Source organism: Pelodiscus sinensis, chromosome 3 (assembly GCF_049634645.1).
Source record: "Pelodiscus sinensis isolate JC-2024 chromosome 3, ASM4963464v1, whole genome shotgun sequence".
NCBI lineage: Eukaryota > Metazoa > Chordata > Testudines > Trionychidae > Pelodiscus > Pelodiscus sinensis.
In genome coordinates this window covers 99638739-99661992 of record NC_134713.1, presented here as the reverse complement: position 1 = coordinate 99661992, position 23254 = coordinate 99638739, and the positions used below count along the sequence as shown (strand labels likewise).

The following is a 23254-nucleotide window of genomic DNA, read 5'->3' as shown; positions in this document are numbered from 1 at the left end:
TGGAGAAGGTTCTATCATTAGGCACCACCAGATTACAGTGGGGGCCCAGTGGGTACATATGTAATATCCAACATCCTAAAGAGAACATGAAATAGAGAAGGAGTATTTTCAGAACTCACCAGTCTCTATTCAAAATTCCTGTTACATTTTTATTATCCAAAAGGGGGCTAGATCATTTTTTTAAAGGACAAATAAAACAATGTTTATATAACATTTTCCTGACTATAATTTTTGGGTTCTCAATTTTTTTCTGGCAGAAAATGAGACAGAATCTTCTCTTGAGATTGACTCATAGTCAGACTTTTTGCTTTATAGTTTGTTGGCAAGAGTTCTATCTACATAACTGCACTTAATATAAAAGGGAACCTCCACCTTAACTCTGGTGCTTTGCAGAGTTGTTGAACCATTTTGTGGTATTGTTTTCACTTTCTTGTAGAAAGGAAGAGTTGCATGGCAATTTGTTTTTAGCTATATAAATGTGTATTATACTGTTCTTTTTCTGTTATCCCAGCAACAAATCCAATAAGGAAAAGTTGCAGCCCAAGTTCTAACAGCAAGTGACTTTGACTTATTGCTGTGATTATGTTAATTGCTCATCTTCCTAGTGGGTGGTTGCAGGAAGCTGTTTTGAAGTAATCAAGCTGAGATGCACCCTTCTATTTATAAGAGGTCTAGAAATCTTTCACTAAAAAAAAGAATTTAATTGAATCTCTCTAAAAACAACAGAGAGGATTTCTTTATTTCCCCCTCAGCTATGCAGCACAATAGTTTATGGTTCAGTTCTCTCTCACTGTGAATGTCTGTGAACTTAAAATGATCCTGCATAAAAGCTCTGCACACAAAGCTTGTTATAGTATTTGTTCACAGATTTTGGATGCACTGCAAGCCTGCTATAGCTCTATATTCACTCCAGGATCATCTCATACAGACATATACAATACCATGTTAATACAGACAATATGAAGCTCCTAGGCAGCTTCAGAACAAACATTATAATGTTTCATATATCAATGATGGGCTTCATCCCAATACTGTTTAATGTTTTGGCATCATTGAAATAGTTCTACAGTGCAATATGGTAACTTACCCTTATGAACAGTGATCAAAATGACTATGGGGAAAGGGATATTTTGGTCAAGAACACCAAGGCAATCTCCTGTAGTTTGAAAAAAAAAACCCTGCACAATGGAATCTTTACTCTCCATAAAGACCTTTTAAAGTTTTCTCTGAAATACTTCTTCCCTTACAAAGATCTTGGCAATCCAATTATTTACCTCAGAAACATGAAGGGCTGAGTCAACCTTCCAAAGAATCTATGGGTGAAATTCTGCTCTCAGTAACACAACTCATAGCAATAGAATTGTACTGGTGCAGATTTGGCCATAGTTAAAACATGATCTTTTTTCTGTTTGTATAGCAGCTAGAACAGTCGGGTTCCTGACTAAAACTACTAGGCTGTACAGTAACACAAATAATAAACAGTTACAATAGTAGTATTAATAAAGATGTTTAAGTCATTAAACCACTTATACCTTTCCAAAGACTTATGTGCAAATGTAGGATAGAGTAGAAAATAGGAGAAAAGCAAATTTCCTCATTTTGCAGGGTCACTGGACTGTAAATAACAAAGGTAATTTTTAAGTACTCATGATACAACAGTACTCCCCTAAGTAGTGCAGCAGACGCCAGGTTGATTTTTTGTATAACACACAGAAATTCATAAGAAATGTTTCAAAAGACTTTGCAACTGATTACAGCATAACCATACATTGACAAGTACACTATATGCAGCAGCTTTAGATAGAAAATTCAGGCTCCCAGATACCACCAGGATGCTGTGATGTAAGAACCTGGAAAGGCAGGAAATATCAGGTGGTATTATATGCTGTAAGAATAGACAAAGGGTATAACAGGCAAGATCTAGGGTAAAGAAATGAGCATGAGAAACATTTAACCTTCAGAGCAATTCAAGCACATTCTGATCTTACCAGAAAGGCAGATAACAAGTAAAGTACAAGTTCTGTGTCAAACAAACTAATGGAAGGAGGGGAATGTAATGTTCCTCTTGGTTTCTCCCCTCCCCCACACTCACTTGGCTTGTAGATCAAATAAGTCAGTTTCAAGCCTGAGCACTGACAATATATTTTTCCGGTGAATAAAATATAAAAAAGTGGAACTTTTCAATATACAATGTATTGAAAAGTGGAACTTTTCAATAGTCAATAAATAAAACAATACATTCCCTCACTCTAAGGCTGTGTCTAGACTGCAGAGTTTTTTCGAAAAAAGTAGCCTTTTTTCGAAAAAACTTCACCTGCATCTAGACTACAGCCGCGTTCTTTTGAAATTAAATTGAAAGAACGCAGCTTTTCTTTCGATGGTGGTACTCCTCATTTCACAAGGAATAACGCCTTTTTTCGAAAGTGCTCTTTAGAAAAAAGGCGTTATATAATGCAAACTGTGCTTTTTCGAAAGAGAGCATCCAGACTGCCTGGGTGCTCTCTTTTGAAAAAACGGCTTGCTTTTTCGAAAGTGCTGGTTACAGTCTAGACACTCTTTTTTGAAAGAGGCTTGCAGTCTAGATGTAGCCTAATAGACTGCAGGGAGGATACACCAATCCTACCTGATGTTGGATCCTAGTATAAATTGGATTATATGATGAATTAGGCTCTGATCCAAGACAAATCATAACTCTATGGGCTCTCCTCTCAGTCATATTTCATTACCAATCCAAAGGATCTTTTTAAAGTTTCTTCTAACTTGTCTCAGAATTAGATTGAACTTTTTTAAAAATAGCATGGTGTGGCGGAAAAGAAAGTTGAAACCAGCCAAACCTTTGGGTTCAGTCTGGGTTTCACAAACGTGGGAGTGCAGGAATTCCACAGCTTCACATTTGGAAAGAGGCCCAGATTGGAAAGTAAAAATAGAAAAATGTGTATGTGACTTGAAGAAACTGGATTGCAAGGAAGTAAAAAAGCAAAAAAAAAAAAAAGTTTCCTTTAGACCTAGATTCAAACTCTTGGGAAGTTTCAAAGTCCAAAATGATGCCGCTCCAGAGTTCCACTTAATTTTAGAACCTTCATTCAATATTCTGCACACAGGATAAGTATTCCAAGCAAAAATCAAAGATTTTTCCATCCCTTTTTAAAGTTGATTTTTAAAAATTATGTCTATAGGGTGTCAGTTCATAATTCTAATGTTTGTTTTAAAGCAGGACAATATTTAAAACATATTTTTGTGGATTTTATAACTAGAGAAGAGTTGTGGTAAATAGAGAGAGTAACTGTTACATTCCATTGTGTCATGAAGCTATGGTCAACCATATGGGCATTGCAGAGGACCATAGCTTATGCATTGCACCTCAGGTAGACAATACAGTTCAGGGTTGCCCTGTGACCTTACAATGGCGGCAAAGAAGCCATATAACCTGAGTCATAGAATACCAGCTCTAAACCCCCAGACCCACAAAAGCCCTGGGACAGGAGGCCCTTTGTGTGATACAGCTGGGGAAGGTGTCCTTGAGATGGAGTGATGCTAGCTGGTATAATACGAACCCCATATCATGCATGCAATGATAGGGGTCCCACTGGCATGTGCAAGATGGTGGGTGGCCCATGGCCTTGTTGTTCAGAAAAAAATCGAACATCAGCAATAATCCTTGATCTCCTTTTAGCTAGGCAAGGCAACAAGGTGGGGATGGACACGGTAAAGCTATAAAATTGCAGTCTGATGCATATAAAGAAAGGTGTCTTCTGGTGTTGAACAACTGAACATTTTGACCCAATTGCAAACTACTTTCCTCTGTATGCACCTATATTTTGTACTTGCTAATAATCCCACATAATTCATACTTACTTGTATGAATAGTCTTTTTTTCTTATGAATTAAATAGATACAGTTAGATATGCTTCCTAGTGCTGAAGCTGTATATAAGACGACCAATGCCATTCAGGGCCAGTCTGTGCCAAAAGAATTCAGGCATTCACAGTGGCCCCAGCCAGCACAGACTGCTTTTTCATTACTCTCCCCAGAGTTTCTCTAGAAGAAGGGGAGAATAAAAAAGTTTCAACCTGAATTACACATGGAGGAACCCCAGAGGTGGATGCTATCTGAGGGTGCATTTACACTGCACCCATAGCTCAAAATAAGCTGTGCAATTTGAGCCACATTTGCATCAATTTAAAAATAGCTTATTTCGAAATTTGGTGCTGTCTACACAGCACTTATTTATAAATAAAGCGCTATTCCGAAACGTCCCTTTCTCCTTATGGAATGATGTTTAAGGGACGTTGGAATAGCAAGCACATTATATTTTGAAATAATGGGTGTGCTCAAAAGACACGGAATAGCTATTTCAGGATACCTCCAGTACCCCCAAAATAGCGCTGCAGTGTAGACGTAGCCTAAGGGAATCCCTAAAATGGCTTTTCTAACCAACCAGCAGGCTCTAGGTTCTGAGGTGAGTAAGATTTCAGTCACTTCGGGCAATGCTGCCAAATTTGCAGATACAGGTAGAACCCATAATCCAAGACAAATCATGAACTCTATGAGCATACTAGTGTGATGTTTACTGCTCTTGTTCTAACTAGCCAATTAGCCCGTCATAAAATGGGATTTTCAAGTCTCTCCTCCACGTCGGTCTTCTCTCCTCCCCCTACTGCCTCCCCCTGTCTCTCTCTCAGCTCTCCACCGACTCCTGCCTCTCTCTGTGTCTCTCTGTTTCTCTTCTCCTCCCCCTCCTGCCTCTCACTCATGGGACTGCCTAGCCCAAATGGCCGTTTGGGCTCCGCACTCCCCATGCTGAATGGGGGGCACGGAGCCCAAATGGTCACTTGTGCTGCTTGCTCCCATGTGGCGGCCTGGCTGAGCAGCGCCACGGCGGGAGGTGAAGGGGAGCGGGGCGGTGACATTCACAGCCAGGGGGCGGGGCCTGGAGCCGCTGTCATGCCTCATGTCACCGCCCCACCCCCCTGCCCCCCACCGTGGCACTCAGCTGACTTCTGTGCCACTCAGATGCGCCACCGTGGGGGAGCAAGCGGCGCAAGCGGCCGTTTGGGCCCCGAACTCCCCATGCAGCACGGGCTGCCCAGAGGGAACAGCCAGCATTTCAGCAACAGCGCTGCTCAGAGGGAACAGCCAGCATTTCAGCAACAGCGCCCCCCAGAGGGAACAGACAGCATTTCGGCTTTACAGATTCTCAGACACTGGGCTACTATATATATGATTCCACGTGGTGGGGGCGAGTCTGAGCAGTTTTGTACTGACTACAAGTCCTGAAGTATATGAACCATTTATTGCAAGCCTCTCTGTGAACACAGCATGTTTTTCTCCTCCTCTTAGCCCCCACTCCATTTAACAGGAAGCCTCCATTACCTACCTACCTCAATAAACACACACAACAGTAGTGGACACATTGCTTAGTTTCTTCCCCTTTTGGGATGCAGGTTGAATCTATTCTGGTGCACAAGAGGCTGGGGATTCAAGCCCCGCAGTTAGCATGACAAAGTTTTAGGAAGAGGAATCAAGAAGACCACACCCTAAATTGTGGGTCTTCCTCCTGGGATGTTGGGTTTTTTGAACTGGGCTGGCCCAAATGCAACACCCTTCTGTATGGCCTACTTCCAACCCGAAGTCCTGCTACTATTACTTCATAGAAACCAGGGACAAAGATAGCCCATACATTTTAAAACATAAGAGCATCTAATTTTGATCTATTATTCTGGGCTTTTGTGTGTGCACATTTTCAATTTAAAAAATTAATAATACCATCAATCTCCCCAGGATTTGCTTTGATCCAATATTTTCTTTCATACACCCCTCTTTGTGATCATTTTCTCTTAATTATTTCAGAGTAATAAAATCATTTTGCAGGCATTAAGAATAATCAGAGAAGTTCAAATAGATCAGCCATGAAACAGTGAAAAAATAATGAGAGCAGAAGCTTTCAGCAGTTCTATTTATAGGCGTGGGCAACTATAGCTTAAATGAATAAATAAAAAGACCAGTAATTTTATTGAATTATATTGTTCAATTTCAATTGTGATCCCAACATAAACAGCTCAGTGATTGATGTGTTTTCATGCACTTGTGGAGTGTATCTGTAATGAATGTGTTCAGGACTGACCCTCTGAGAGTAAATCAATGTTTGAAAGAGACCTCTGTTGATTTGGAATTTTGATTATTCTAACTCAGATTTTAAACGCTCAGAATTTCTGTAAGGAGAAAGAAGAAAAATCACTAGAGAATATGGAAAATAATCCTGCCCAGATGTGACTCAATGTAAGGCAGTCATCCAGATCTTCAGCCTGTGATAAATCAGAGTAGTTCTACTGAAGTTAGTGGATCCATGTCAATTTATGTCATCTAAGTATATGGCCTCAAATTGTCTAGCTCTAAAACCTCTTTTACATACATTAATAAAGGAGCTTGCTCCCATCACTGCTCTTCTCAGTCTCCTGAAATGGCCTTACACAGAAGTTCCAAGGAATTCTGGTTCTGGAGATTTAGTTCAGAAAATAGTACGGTAGGGTAAACTAAGGGATAGGCTAGTATCCTAGGGCATGTCTACACTGCTAATGTAGGCATTTGAACTTGCAAATGAAGCTTGGGATTTAAATATCCTGGGCTTCATTTGCATGTTCCCGGGCGCCGCCATTTTTAAATGCCCCATAGTTCAAACTACCTGCCCGCAGCTACATACGGCATGGACTAGGTAGTTCGAATTAAAGCACCTAATTCAAACTACCATTAAACCTCCTTGCAGGAGGAATAACAGTAGTTTGAATTAGGAGCTTTAATTCGAACTACCTAGTCCGTGCCGCGTGTAGCCGCGGGCAGGTAGTTCGAACTACGAGGCATTTAAAAATTGCGGCGCCCGGGAACATGCAAATGAAGCCCAGGATATTTAAATCCCAAGCTTCATTTGCAAGTTCAAATGCCTATATTAGCCACCCTAGTTCGAATTAGGGTGGCAGTGTAGACATACCCCTATAGAGTACAACAAAGTAAGCTGCTGTAAAAACCATTTCTTGACCAGAGATGGATTGGAGGACTGAAGCAATCATCCATTTCTTCTTCTCCTTATCCTCAGCCTTGCAAGAGCCAAAAAATGTGTTTCCCCATGGGAGACCATTAATGCCAACTGAAAGAGGACCCATCATATTCCAACTCACAACACACCAGATACACGCATTGCCCCAAAATCCTTGATGCATGTAAACTGGAAACATGTTCCTAAAATGTGTTTTGAGGGCAGTCTAGATAAACAAGTTTGGTTTGGAAAGAAGATTATACATTTAAGCTATAAAGTCAATCTTTGTAAGCCAGAGAACAATAGAAGTACATTTACATATTAAGGTAAACAAAATCATCAAGTTAAACAAGTCAAGGAGAAGATCACTGAACAATTACATCAGGGAACAGAATCTGCACCCAGGAACTCTTGTAGCTCTTCAGAGACAATAGATTTTGGGTAACATTACGTGAGTTAACTCTCTCACTGCCAGAAGCTAGGACTGGATGACAGGGGATTGATAATTTGACAAATTTATATATTCTGTTCATTCCTTCTGAAGCATCTAGTACCAGCTACTATCAGCAAACTGGCCTAAATGGACAATCGGTCAGACCCAGTATGGCTGTTCTTATGTTCTTAAAAACATTATCGTTATCTGTCATTGGAGGGACATAGAGAACAGAATCACTTTGAGCTTATGAAAGCCCATACTCTCTTGGCCTGAAAGACAAGAACTGCTGGAAACTTGAAGTAAGAGAGAAACCTGCTTAGACAAAAGATTTTAACTTACTAAAATTAAGTTTTAATTTAGTCACTAGATAGTATGTTTTGCTTTTTGTTTTATGTGTAACCATATATGTCTCATAGATTCTTGCTTGTTATCTCTTACATAACTGTTTTTATTAATAAACTCATCCTTATTTCATTACAAAGCCATTTCAGTGCTGCATATTACAAGTGGAGAGCAACTTTTTTGCTAACCTAACAGGCTGACAGATTCTCTTAACTTTTGTGAGTGTCCAGTGAAAGGGAGTGGACACTTCAGGGAGGTATCTCCAGGGAACTCTGCAATTGGATGTTGCTAATTGTTCCTACTTCAGCAGATTGGCTCATAGGCAATCAGGCCTAGAGATCTGAGTCCAAACACCAAAGACTAGAGATAGAAGTTAGAGTAAAAATTCAGGAATCCCAACTGAGGGTTGACACTGAAGTCAGAGTCCAAATTCAAGTTTGAGGTGAAGTCAGAGTCAAGAGTCAAAGCCGAGGATTGCAGTCGGATTACCAGGAGTCAGGGAAGGCAGGATCAGGGCTGGTTCTGAGGCAGGAACAACATATGAATAGGATGGAAACAACACAGAGTGTAGGTGCAGTCCAGGGTCTGGTCTGGAACAATGAAGGAGCAGGGCTTGGAGAGACAAGCACAGCAGACGTAGCTCAATTTGAGCAGCTTATTTAGAGTTAAGTCCTTAGTGTAGACACACCTCAAATGTTCAGATCTTCATACCTCTGTCCTGAGGCACCAATTTCTCAGCAAGGCCACACTCCTTGGCTGCTCCTCTGATGGTCAAAATCAAAATAGAAATCAGAGGCTAGCGTGGAAGGGCATCCTACAGCCCTTGGTTTATAACAGTCCTGTTTCTATTGTCTTCAGATTTAATTTCATGCAATCAAATCTGCAGTAATTCACTCATCCTCTTAAACTTTCCACAAAATCAAAAAGATCTTATATACATTTGTACTGGAACTATTACAATTATTTTTTCTAGAATATCCATGCCAATATGTGTTATCCTACATTTTCTACTCAATCTACTTTGCTTTATTCTGGTTTTGAGGTTTGTACCTCTGTTGTGAAATCAATACTGTTCTGCTGTATGTTTAATTGGGGGGAGGAAGGGTTGTCTTAAAAAGCGTTGCCAAGCAATTTGAATTTTTTAAAAGTCCAGAACAAATAAGTATAGTCTGGGAAGTAAATATGAATACTGTAAGTACAAATTACACAAGTAAGAGGCAGGTGGCAAGCAAAAGCATAAGTATCATTGGAGCATGAGCTGCTAAAGTGGAATAATATTTATGTACTGCAAACATATTTGTGCTACTGAGCAAATCTGAGTTCTCTAAGGACTGAGAGAATCATAAACACCTGCCTTTGCAGCAGCACAGTGGGCAAGCAGTCTAGTGCCAACCAAAATAAAATACAAAAATATTAGCAGTGCTCAGATGGGGAAGATAATATTGGATAGTCCATGGATAGTCCATGCCAATATTTCTCACTCCTCTTGGCTGAAAAAGGTGAGTGGGTGGGGAAGTTTTTATTATCATGTAACACTCTATACTTGTCTATACTAGGGAATCCTTGTCTATACTAGGGAATTATTTCAAAATAACCCCCCTTACTTTGAAATAATGAGCAGAGCGTCCACACTACCAACCTAGTTATTTTGAAATAATGGGCTGATTATTTAAAAATCTGTACTCCTTCTTTCCTCAGGGAAAAATGCTTGTTTCAAATAGATATTTTGGGAGTTACTATTTCAAATTTAGTTCTTTTGAAATGATTTCCTAGTGTAGGCATATCCTTAATGTGCTAGGCGTTGAAAAATGATGTACAAAAAGAAAAAGAAGTGGATGGAAAGAGAGTTTACTATGGCATTTCCTTTGCTGTTTTGAGTGCTAAACTGCAGTTAAAGTGCCTAAAGTTAGGAATTTCAGAATGAAGATACAGACACTACCTGTCCTTTATACCACACTAGCATCAGTGCCACCAAAAGGAAAATTCAAATCTAGCCTAAACTGGCAGTGATTGTGGTGACAGGCCACTTCAGTGTTCTTTGTGAAATGAATTGGTCTTGATCCTGTTCCTACTGAGCATATGTCCTCATCACAAAAGTGACTATTATACCTAGCAGTAACTGACAGTTTGCTGAGACTCTCAACAGAGACCAAGGAATGGATTAGTATAAAGCATAAATTATCTTCTCATTGTTAGACTTGGCTCCCCCAGGACCGGAATCTAGCCGGGTTATGTGATACAGGGAAAATTGCTTTGTTGCATTTTGATGTTTATCTGAAGCTAATCTATTACCCAGGACATCAAAGTAGTTGCCCTATTCCTCCCTTGCAAAACAAAACCTTTCCCTCAAAAGACATTGGCTTCCCCCTACTGACAATTTTAGGAGGGCCATCTCACCCAGATTGCCATCTGTCTGATATCTTCAGAAAACTTTGTTTCCCCCATACCCTCCTGCCTTGAAAAACTACACAACAGGCCCCTTTTTCTCTTTTCCTCTTTGAATAAGCAGTGGTCTCCAACCTGTTTACACCCATGACCAATTTTTAAATGTCAGGGCAAGCCAAGATCTATCCCATTCCTTTCCCAAGAGCTTTTTTGAGGCCCCACCCTCTCCATTCCCCTCCTCTCTATCACTTGCTATCCCCAGCCCTTACTCATTGTCATTGGATTGACCCAGGAGGTGCAGGCTCCGGGGCTGTGTCTAGACTACACCTCTCTGTTGACAGAGAGATGAAGATTAGGCATGTCAAAATTGCTAATGAAGCAGGAATTTAAATATCCCTCGCTTCATTAGCATAAATATAGCCACCGCTTTTTTTTTCAAAACGGAGCTTTTTCGAAAAAAACCAGCAGTCTACACGTGGAGCTGTCAAAAAATAAACCTCATGAGGTTTACAGGATCTTTCGAAAAAGGGTTTATTTTTTGACAGATCCACATCTAGTCTGCCATTTTTTCGAAAAAGCTCAGTTTAAAAAAAAGCAGCAGCCATGTTTATGCTAATGAAGCACGGGATATTTAAATTCCTGCTTCATTAGCAATTTCAACGTGCCTAATCTACAGCTCTCTGTTGACAGATAGGTGTAGTCTAGACGTACCCTGGGAGGGAATCTGGATGCAGGAGGAGGTGGAGAAGGAGATGCTGGCTCAGGGAAGGGGCTCCAGGCTGGGAAGTGTTGGGGTCAGGTGGAGGGTTGTGGTGCTGAGCAAGCCACAGACATGTGGATATTGGAGTGCAGGTGTTTAGGTTGGGATCTTTGAGGGACTTAGGGCAGGGGGTTCAGATGTATGATTGGCTTAGGGTTGGGGTGTGAGGGGAGTGCAGAGGTGCTATGATGCTGTGGCCAGATGGGGGTTTAGCCCCAATTCGGGGCTTGTTGGCCAGGCTTCAGTTTTAAACAAAATATTATGTCCAACACAAAACGTTTCAACCTTGTCTTTATTTATGGGAGGGGTGGGGAACATTTTTTGGGCCAGGAAGGCTGCTGATGTACAGAAAAGTTAGTCTGGGACCACACTAGTGAGATGAAAAACCCCACCCCTCACTGATGTGGCCCCAGCTGAGACACTTCATTCCCCTGGCACTCCAGCCCCATCGGAGTGTGGGAGGAGGAGGTAGGTAGGACTGAGGTTCAAGGCCTCAGGACAGATTAACTCTTCTGGGATTCCAGGGTTAGTGAATTTTGTGAGCCCCCTTAGGTTCTGGGGTGGGACCAATAATGAGGGATCCAGTGTGCAGGATAGAGCTGTCAGTGAGTGGGATAGGGATAGGAGGGTGCAGAATCTGGGTGGGAAATAGGGTACAGGAGCAAGCTGTGGGTAGGCGTCTGGCCAGGGGAGAAGGGGCAGGGTGCTAGTGGGTATCCAACTAGGGGGAGAGGGCAGGAGCAGGCTGCTGGTTGGGATCTGTCCAGGGGAGAGGGGACATGAGCAGGGTGCTGGTGGATGTCTGGCCAGGGTGCAGGAGCGGCTCGGCTGGCACCGAGTTTCCAGGGCCAAATATCTCTCGGGAAGGATATGCAGGCAATGCTGGAAGAAGAACATGTGTGGTTCTTTAAGAAATCCAGCTGCTCTGGATCCTCCACTGCCATCTCACACTGTCCATCCCGCCTGCTCCCCCTATTCCCTGCTAACTTGGTGCACGGGCGTAGTAAGGCAAAACAAGAAAACATGCTCGTTGCTGTGGGGAGGGGAGGAGCAACACATGTGTGCTTCCTGAGAAGCTTGATCTGTCATGGAGTTGTGGGACTTCTCCTTCTCCCCCTCCCCCTCCCCCTCCCCCCCCCCCCCCCCCCCGCCCACCCCGCTGCAGGAAGCCGGCTTTGGCTCCAATTTTGTGAGAGGTGGAAGGTTGTAGCAGCAGCACAGGCTCCTCATTGCAGATGGGGGTGAGCAAGCGAAGGCTGGAAACACTGCACTGAGATCAACTGGCAGTGCCTCCGTGATCAACCAATCGATCACAATTGACTGGTTGGTGACCACTGGAATGGTGGGTGCTAAGTACCCTAATCTTCTCCAATGAGAGGCACCATTGGTCTTTTCCTCAAATCAGTCTCTCTGATTGTTCTAAGAGAATTGACTTTCCCTGTAGTATTTTGGCATTTTCATTCTGATGTTAAGAAAAGTCGTTGTAAGAATTTTCTCTTTTTTTTACCTTATCCACATTTCTGTTTCTGGTACTACCTGGAAATCAGAGGGCTACGTCTATATTGCAAGCTTCTTGTCAGTGTTTTCCCCAGGAATTGAAATTGGGGGGGGGGTTCGAATTTACGGGGAGGGGGGAGTCAGGGCTGATGAGGGGGTGAGACCATGAGGGTGAAGGTGGGCTGTAGGCACCACAGTAAAAACTGAAAAATGTTTCATGACCATTTTATTAGATTTAACTCATGTTTTAAAATCACACAAATTAAAGTTGGCTACTCAAGCCTTCTATGAAGCACTACGTCTACATCCTTCTTGGTTTCTTCTTATAATTTTGCACAGCTCTGTTAATAAACTTCTTGAATGCAATGCGTTTTTCTTCGGTGGCTTCTCGTGTGTCCAGTACTTCCATTCCTTCAATTGATATGCTCTTTAGTTCATTCATGTGATCAGGCAGAAGGTGACTTCTTTCAGAACACAAAATTCTATTCAATGATGAAAAAGAACGCTCAACTGTAGCTGTTGTGACTGGGAGTAGCAAGAGATGAATTCCTACTTCTTTCATCCCAGAAGACATAGCACAAAGATCCGGTCGAGACACTAGTGATGATAAAAAAAGAAGTTGAAGTCAAATCTTCATTCATTCGTCGTATGATATTCCACTCTGTGTTCAAATTCTCTATTCTGTCCTGAACACATGGCAGCCCCATTGCTGATAGTGCCTCACTCCACTCAACTGTTGGTGTTTTATAGGACAGGCATCTGTAAAAGGTACGTAGAGGTTGAGTAGACGCTAGAAGTCGCTGTTGTGGAATTGCAAAAGGTACAGAAATGGACAACTAAAATGATTAGGGATATGAAACAGGATGTCTGGGAATTTTCAGCTTAGGAAAGAGACGACTAAAGGGGGATTATGATAGGGGGTCTATAAAATCTTGACTGGTGTGAAGAAAGTGAATAAAGAAAAGTTATTGAATCCTTCACATAACACAAGAACTAGCAGTCACCCAATGAAATTAATAGGCAGCATGTTTTTAAAAAAACCAAAAGGAAGTACTTCTTCACTCAACATAAAGTCAACCCATGGAACTCTTTGCCAGGGGATACTGTGAAGACCAAAACTATAACAGGATTTGAAAAAAGCACTAGATACATTTCTGGAGAATAGGTCCATCAGTGGCTATTAGCCAGGATGGGGAGGGATGTAATACCATGCCCTGAGTGTCCCTAGCCTGTTGCCAGAAGCTGGGAATGGGCAACAGGGGCTGGATCACTTGATTACCTGTTCTGTTCATTCCCTATGAAGCACGTGGCCTTGACCACTGTTGGAAGACAGGATTCTGGGCTATATGGACCACTGGTCTGACCCAGTATGACCATTCTTATGTAAAAATTAATTATAATAATAAAAATGTTTAGTACAGAAACTCCCCAACATAATGACCTCTCAAGATACCAACAATGGGAGATGTTAACCTTGGCAAATAATGCATTTTAAAAATCTTGGCCTACTAGGAAACACATTTATATAAGTTTCCATTCCCAGTCACAAATCTAACATACTGGAGCAAAGTCACTAAAATATAGTCCAACAAACAAATGTTTATTAACGTGTCCCTCATTTTTCCCTCCACCTCACCCGACTCACCGATGTTGTCCTTGGTCAGTGGAGACTCAGAGTTCAGAGGTGCTTTCACGTGAGTACACCTCCCAGGTGGGGGGCAAGAAGGCACCTTGCTTGTTCCTCCAGCTGCTCAGTGTTTGCTCTGGCCACTGTTGTTCATTGTGCCACTGTTCACTCCATCACTCTGTTGCCAATGGCCCTGCACCGTCACCTTCTGGTGCTACCTGCCACTGTGATCTCTGCGAGTTGGTCTCCTGAGGTTCCACCCAGCTCTCAGTGATTTCAGCTGAGCTCCCAGTGGGGGAACCTTGCTGCTAGTGCACTCTGGGCTGTCTCTTACACAAAAACACTGTACCCACAGGAACACAGTCTCCACAGCAGGACTAAGCACTTAGACCTGATTATCAGTGATTTCAGCTGTAGTGTTCACTTAACAAAACAAAAGACTATATATGAAGCCTAATCAGCTCTGTCTTTAAACAGTGGAGAGGGGCAGGTCAAATAGTATTTGTGATTCAGACAGACCATCAAGCAAAACACACAGCTATCCCTACCCTCTTTCTTGATGCCCTCAATCAGTACAGGTTAAGTACAGTTCTACTGTCCTTTGCTCATACAATAAGAACAACAACATTTCATTCCTCCCCTCGCCCCCCCTCTCCCCCTGCATTCAAGTGATTTGTAACTTGCCCCAGCCAAAATCTATCACTTGGGCAACACAGCTCTGTTTGCTGGATACCTAGGTAGATTAGATGTGAATGTAAATACAATCTGGTCCTGAAGCCTTTCCCCCCAGCCCCCAGCTCATCATTAGCTGTCAGGGAGAGCTCATTTTGACTTTGCTTACAAATCATAATTTGAAGTTATTAGGTTGGCCAACATCATCAAAATGAATGCACTGACATGGTCATAAAAAACAACAGTGCTGTGTCTACATTGGCACACCTTTCCGGAAAAGGGATGCTAATGAGACCAGTCGAAATTGCAAATGCCGTGGGGGATTTAAATATCCCCCGCGGCATTTGCATGAACATGGCTGCCGCTTTTTTCCGGCTCGGGGTTTTGCCGGAGAAAAGCGCCAGTCTAGACGGGATCTTGCGGAAAATAAGCCCTTTTCCGGAAGATCCCTTATTCCTACTTTCAAGGAATTCCGCAAGATCCCGTCTAGACTGGCGCTTTTCTCCGGCAAAACCCCGAGCCGGAAAAAAGCGGCAGCCATGTTCATGCAAATGCCGCGGGGGATATTTAAATCCCTCGGGGCATTTGCAATTCCGACTGGTCTCATTAGCATCCCTTTTCCGGAAAGTGGTGCCAGTGTAGACACAGCCCAGCTGTATAAGGAAGCTAGTCTATGTTCATACTTTTCAAATTTATTATGCTTTTTCGGATACACATTTCTTATCATACACTGTATATGCTTTTAAAGTGTGTATTAATGTTTCAATTTCAATACAAATTTCCAAACAATCACTAAATTGGCATGTAACTAGTTCACAAAACTAGTGGGGTGCGGTGTTGGGGAAATTCAGGGGGGATATACACCCACATAGGGGGTGTAGGGAAATCCCTGCTTCTTGTGCAAGAACTATTTTGAGCAAGAGTTCTTGTGCAAAAGTTCTTGTGCAAGAGCGTGTCCACACTGGTCAAAGCGCATCGCAAAAGTGAAGCACTTTTGTGCAAGAGAGCATCTACACTAGCAGGAAACTCTTGCACAAAGACTCCCCCCACCCCCCCAGCCATTTCAGACAGGGCAAAAGAGCACCAGGACCTTCCGGGGGCAGGGGCTGGAGCTCCTCTGAGACATGTGCTTAAAGGGATCTCCCTGGACAGCCGTTTCTCTGCTGCTGCATGCTTTGGGACCTCTGGTAGGGACTGAGAGCTGTAGCAGTGTCTGTTGTGGTTGCTCTCTGCCTCATTGGGCACCACAGCTTGTGACCTAGTGCTTTTGGGGACTTTTGCCTTCTGCTTGCTGTGCCATGGAGCCAAGGATGGCCCTGTGGCTGTTCTGGCCCCACACGGCCATTTTGGAGTGTGTGCAGCTGCTACTCTACGCTGCCTTACTACTCCTGCACGAGCTCGATGCAGAGCTCACTTTGGACTCCCTCTCCCTGAATGCGGCGGCTTTGCTATGGCATCCTACCCGACTGTGGAGAGGCGATACTGGAGACTCAAAACCAGTTCCGACTGGTGGGACCAGCTGGTCCTGGAGCAATGGGATGACCAGCAGTGGCTCCATAATTTCAGGATGCAGAAGCAGACGTTCGTGGAGCTGTGTGACTGACTCATCCCTGTGCTCCTCAGACACAACACCCAGCTGCGGCCCGCCATCCCCATCAACAAGAGAGTCACCAGTGCCCTGTGGAAGCTGGCCACCTCAAACAGCTACTGCTCGGTGGCACACCAGTTCGGGGTGGGCAGGTCCACAGCCATCTTGATGCAGGTACGGCCCTTGGGGGGGGGGGGGGCAGGGGAAGGGAAGACTCCAGCCAGGAGAGGGATGGAGGGGTGGGGGAAACCCCATCACCCAGGGGCTTGTGCCGTCCCTCCCTCACATAGGCCTGTTGGTATGGGAGGGGGGCTCTGGGGCGAGAGGGCTCTGGCATGTTTGGGGGGGAGAGGGCATCACAGGGAGCAGGCACCCCCCAAGAGCTCATGCACCCACCCTGCCTCATTCTGTGTGTTCCCTGTGTTTGTCTGTGCCTTTCTGCAGGTTGTCTGAGCCATCAACGACATTCTGCTCAAGAGGGTCATCCGCCTGTGGGACATGGACGCAATTGTGGCTGGCTTCACTGCCCTGGGGTTCCCCAACTGCAGGGGAGCCATGGATGGGACCCACATACCCATCTGGGCACCAGAGCATCGAATGGCCCACTTCATCAATCAGAAGGGGTACTTTTTGATGGTGCTCCAAGCCCTCATGGACTACTATGGCTGCTTCATGGACATCTAAGTGGGGTGGTCAGGCAGGGCACATGATGCCCACATCCTCTGAAATACCAGCCTGTTTCGCAGGATGGAGACAGGCACTTTCTTCCCCCAGCAGGAATTGACAGTTGGGGATGTCTGCATGCCACTGTGCATCGTGGGGGGCGCAGCCTACCCCCTCACACCATCGCTGATGTGACCGTACACTGGACACATGGACCCCAGCTGGGAAACATTCAACCAGAACCTAAACCAGGCCCGCAACCAGGTGGAGTGCACCTTTGGACGGCTGAAGGCGAGATTCCATTGTCTACTCACCCATCTCAACATGAGCAAGCGAACATCGCAGAGGTTGTCGCAGTATGTTGTGTGCTGCACAACATAGTGGAGCAGAAGAGAGAGGCTTCGTCCTGAGATGGATGGCAGGCGAGGGCTGGGCATTCAAGCAGCCCTGGACAGCTGCCATCTGGCAGGCACACCACGATGGGATACGATTACGAGAGGCCCTCAAGGAGATGTTCTCCCAGGCCCCACACTAGGGTCGCTTCTGTCTGGCATCCACATCTATCTCCTATTCCCAACCCTTCCCTTCCCTCACCTCCCAATAAACACAAAACAGTTTTTTGTTTAACCAAGAATAAACTGTATTTTTATTTACAATAGGGAAGAAGAGTGGGCAGTGGGAGGGGGCTTTCAACTGGGAGGGGGAGTTATTGCTGGGAGGAGCAGCTCCTGCCTGTGCCTTTGTGGGTGCAGAGGCTTTGGCGCCCTTCAGGCCGGGTTGGGGCAGGCATCATGGGGAGGTGGACAGGACGGGGTGCAGCAGGAGGGGTGGCAGGAGGGGGCATGGGCACAGCAGGGAGAGCAGCAGTGTGGGGCAAGGCCATGCCATAGTGCACAGCATGTCCGATGAGAGATGTGAGGATGGAGATGGTGTTTCACATGCAGTCGCAGCGCTGGAGGAACTGGCCCCATTCCTGCTGCCACCACTCCATGTCAGCCCGCAGCTTGCTGCTAACCGTGTTGTCCATCCACTCTACGGCCTGGACGTGATGCTGGAGGAGCTGGTCGCGCTGCCTGGTCCACCGGACTGGTGCCGGGGTTGTCGGTGCCTCCGCCGTAGAGCTGAAGGGTCCCTTGCTCCTGACTGGTCCCAGGAGCACAGAACACAGAAAACGGTGATGCAGTCAGCCCTGCCCACAGTGTCCCTGAGCCCCATGCCCTCCTCCATGAGCCTCACGTTACACTACACCACAACTGTTGCTTGGGCCCAATCAGTCCCCTGTGTGTGTGATCACGCAGACTAGCTCAAAATCCTGGGGGAGTGAAGTGATCCTCCATGGGTTGCAACCCTTGGGAGATATCACTGTGAATGAAGACCTTTGTCTGTGTCCTAGCCACTTGGCATGCTGTGTCCATCTGCCTGCACTGCGTACACTCCCTCCCCAAGGTAGAGCACATGGCTTCTACTCTTGTCACTGTCTGTGAGCATACACCATTGATGCTGTAGTCATGTTTGAGTACACATCCCCACATTGCATGGGAGCAAGTGTGGCAGACGAGGTCTGGGTTCTCAGTCTACTGTCATTGATTTCCTCGGAGCTGCAGCCAGGCCTACTGGGGAGTGTATTGTCCCTGCAGCAAGACTATGTGGCCCAGAGGCTCTGGCTACCCACTTCCCTGCTCCTCCTCCCCCCAGCCCTTGGACAAGTAGCTCAGGGCAGTGCATGGCCATAGTAGGGGGCTTCCCTCGGGGCAGCAGAGGGGCTGGGAACAGCCAAGGGACTCTGTGGGGGCCGCGCTCACAGGGCTGGCTCGCTGAGCTTTTCACAGGAGCAGCTGCTGTGTCACATGGGAAGGCATGGTCGTGTGCTGTCTGTGTGCGGCACCCTTCGGGATGTGTGCGGTGTGGCCTGCGCCCTTGGGGCTTGGCTGCTTCCCTTTCCCTCCCCCAGGCAGGACATGTGTGAGCAGCAGGGTCCCAAGCGTGTCCTAGAGCTGCCTGCTGCATACATGTGCCACACAGTCAGTCTGCACGAGGTTGCATATGCTGCGTACTGCTGCACAGTGTGAAGCTCGAACTGCCTGACTGATGCTCCCTCCCCTCCCCCCAGGCATCTGTCTCCCCAACCCTTGTGAGTGAGAAGCACAATACTCACCGGAGGATCCATCGCTGGCCTCGGACATTCCAGAGGCTGGGCACTGGCTCTAGGTGGAGGGTGATGGGGCAGTCCACTTCATCACCCTTGGAACTAGTGGTCAGGTCACCCTCCTCCTCCAGGTCAGGCGGCCTGACCACCAAGGTGCACAGTCCAGTGTTGACCACCAGCAAGGGCCCTTGGACCACTGTCTCCCCCAGGATGGCATGCAAGCGGTCATAGTGGAGGCAGGTGTTGACTCCTGCCCCCTTGCCCTCAGTGTCCCTGATGTAGTCCAGGTGCAGCTCCTTAATCTTGGCCTGGATCTGTTCCAGGGTCCAGGATGGATGTCTCTGGTCAGCCAGCCACAGGACCAGGGGTCGTGGAGGAATTCCTCTTCTGCCCACAGATCCACATTGCATTTAAATTTAAAAAGTGATCTAGTGGTTTAAAAAGTTTGGAGACCACTAGATTAAAAGATACTCAATTATTTATTCAAAAAATTGTTCTTAGATGGCCTTCAGATATGCAGATCCACACAGTAATTACACAACTTATATGGGAAGTAGGGGACATCTACTTGTAAATTATTTATTGATTTTTGACAACTTGTTTGGTGACTTGCAAACATAAGAAAACAGAGTATCTGCCTTAAGAAATGCACGATCTAACTTAGAGTATTACCCATATATACATGTACACACAAAAATCAGGTATACATAGTTCACCAGTATGAGTACCATGAGTTGTTGAAATCTTTTGGTGGCTATTCAGGTCATTACACAATATAGACGTTATTTTTTCTTCTTAATATGCAATGTCCTGGTCACTTAATTTTGATTCCCTTATTATACTTGGTATAAAACTTAGAGTGTCTAATATTCATCTACCTAGCCCATACCACATATGAATTTGGCCCAAGATATAGAAATAAAAGCAATAGATTATACTCTATGTAGACTAAAATACATTAAAAATAAACAAAATAATGGAGGAACTGAGTCTCAAATCTTTAACTATAGGAAATGGGAAACAGTTTGGTTGCCCTCCTCCCCAATATCAAAATTAGTAATTATACAGCTTCCCAGAACTTCTTTCCTCCTTTTGGCATCTCTATATCTTTACATAGTCTACATCATCGTGTCACTGGGGTGAGGGATCACTATAAGAATGAAAAGAGTAGGAAAGAAAGCAGCACTGTGAGTTCTAAGATGAGAGCAGAGAAAGCCAGCAAATGATAAAGTCAGATAATCCTTCCCTTAGGATAGCACATTGGGTCATCCGGGAGCACACAAGAGAATTTTTTCCTTCATAATTTGCCATTTAAATTTTGCAAGTAGTAACCAGGATGCTGCAGTGTATTAACAAAGGGGACCTGACATTCCAAGTAAAGGAAGAGAATTGAATTAAAAAAAAACAACCATTTTTGAAGATCTCTGCAAAAAGATAGTTACCTTGGGGGAGGGAGAGCTAGACATTATCCTTTCATTTTACTCTGCTTTAATACACTGATGGAGAATATCCACTGACAGTAGTGAGAGTAGGGTGTTGTTTCAACTGTGTAGTTTGCTTTTGGCTAATAAGTTGGCTCAATACAAAATCTTACCTCACCCAGTAAAAACCCAATCAGATTTCAGTTTACTAATAATCTACCAGTTTGGATTTTCAACCCTGAACTGAAGAAATTCTTGAAAGTTTCCAGAGAATAAACACTAAAACCTGAATATCAATGACAATTTTTAAATGTGCCCCCCTCTCTTCCTCTATTTTGGCTCATAGTTCACCAGAGCCCCGATACTGCAGTAATTTACAGATGATTAATTTTACCCTCTGCAAGTAATCTTTTTAGCATCATGGGCAGGGCTCAACAAATTATGTCATCTACTCACCCGTGGCGAGTAGATTACAAGTTGCAAAACTGGCGCAGCCCGGTCTGCGCATGCGCAGACCGCAGAACCGCACGGCTGGCGAGCAGGGTTCGTTGTCACTTGGTGAGCCCTGATCATGGGCATATGGGTAAATCTACACAGCAATTTAAGTTGTGACTGCAGTACATGAAAGCAAGCCTTTATTAACTTTCATCTAGCAAGTACATACTATGGTTGATATCTAGAACCTAAATCCGTCTTGCCACATCTTCATTACAATTGCTATCTGCACCCACTTCTATGATCTCTGCTGCCATGCTTTCACCCATGAGTGTTACCCACACTAGCTAGGACTCATACACCAGTGTTTTCTGTAAGGTGAGCACTCGGGCGGCCACCCAGGAGAGGTTCAAATGCCGCTCAGCTGATTAGCAAAGTGTCCACAGTTCCCAGAGCCAGCAGAATGTGTTTCTACTGGTGGTGCATATCCATGCATACTTTGGTGCACATAACAAAATTTGTTCCACACATATATGGAAGAAATGAGAGGGAACACCGCTACACACATTACAATTACACCTTCCCTTGAGGTGTAGATGTATGCTAAGTCCTCACAAGGTTGGAGCCTGGGTACATGCTCATCTTCTTATTGTCCGATATATACAGATAACTGTTTAGAAGGAGGGCTAGGCAAAGCTTATTTCAAAGAATGAAGAAGAAAAAAAAATTTGCGATCAAAACAAAATGTACTATTGTCTATCTTACAAACCAGGATCCAATGCTCCAAGTTGCTCCAGTCTTCCAGAATCAGTGCCTTTCTTTTCCATTCAGCAGGGCTGTGCACTGCAGCATTCCAGTTGTGAGCCCTAAATGCACAGCTGTTGAGACAAAAAGGGCTTAACAATATATATGTATAATGTTTCATGTCATGTCAAATTTAAATGCAGCTGTAACTATTTTTGCAACAGAGACAAAAGAGAACCCCAACTCTAAGGCCTCTATCAAAGAGTCAAGGCTCTGTTCTGCACTCATCTTGATAAAGGCCTGAGGGCTAAAACTGAATTTTCATCTCTTTATGTTCCAAAAGCAAGAATTAACCCTTTCACTCCTAATCTCTCAGCACATCTGCTATGCTGGTTGGTTGGGTGGTTGGTTAGTTGCTTGGTTTATTTGTTTGAAAACATTTAAAAGTGTTAGGATGTGCCTGGGATAATTACAGGCAGTCCCCGGGTTACGTACAAGATAGGGACTGTAGGTTTGTTCTTAAGTTGAATCTGTATGTAAGTCGGAACTGGCGTCAGCCGCTGCTGAAACTGATCAGTTTCAACTGCAGCTGAATCTGGATGCCAGTTCTGACTTACATACAGATTCAACTTAAGAAACCCAGGCGTCCCCAAGTCAGCTGCTGCTGAAACTGATCAGCGGCTGATTCCAGGAAGCCTGGGGCAGAGCAACTCTGCCTCGGGCTTCCTGTAGTCAGCCGCTGGTCAGTTTCAGCAGCGGCTGACTTGGGGACGCCTGGGGAAGAGCAGCTGGGGTGCTGCTGGGTTGCTCCAGTAGCGCGGCTCCTCGGCGCTACTGGAGCAACCCAGCAGCACCCCAGCTGCTCTGCCTCAGGCGTCCTGATTCAGCCGCTGCTGAAACTGACCAGCAGCAGCTGAATCAGAATGCCTGGGCAGAGCAGCTGGGGTGCTGCCGGGTTGGTCCGGAGCGGCGCTGCGGGACCAACCCGGCAGCCCCCAGCTGCTCTACCCCAGGGGTAGGCAAGAAAAGCCTGGTCTGCTGGGGGGGGCACTAGCTGCTCCCCCCCCAGCAGACCAGGGGGACAGGAGCAAAGTCTTGGAGCACTCCCGCAGCGGGACAGCCCAAGCACGCCCGGGCTGTCCCGCTGCGGGCGTGCTCCAAGGCTTTGCTCCCCGTCTCCCTGCCACCCGTGTCCTCCGGGGTGAGAAAAGCTTCTCCCGGTCTCCCTGGTCTGCTGGGGGGGTCCAGCAAAGCCGCTGGACCCCCCCAGCAGACCAGGGGGACAGGAGCAAAGCCGCCCAGGCGGCGGGAGTCCCGCTGCCTGAGCGACTTTGCTCCGGGGCAAATGAGCAAAGCCGCCCAGGCAGCGGGACTCCCGCCGCCTGGGCGGCTTTGCTCGGGTGTCCCTGGTCTGCTGGGGGGGTCCAGCGGCTTTGCTGGACCCCCCCAGCAGACCAGGGAGACCGGGAGAAGCTTTTCTCACCCCGGAGGACACGGGTGGCGACCCG

At 45.4% G+C, this 23254-nt stretch overlaps 1 long non-coding RNA gene across 1 annotated transcript in view; it reads right to left on the bottom strand.

Moving 5' to 3' along the window:
* Positions 1–16536: 16536 nt before the first annotated feature.
* Positions 16537–23254, bottom strand: part of LOC102443371 (uncharacterized) — a 38933-nt gene continuing 32215 nt past the window's right edge. The window contains exon 4 of the long non-coding RNA XR_331306.4: positions 16537–21880. This is a non-coding gene — a long non-coding RNA (uncharacterized LOC102443371). The remainder of the gene's footprint in view (positions 21881–23254) is intronic.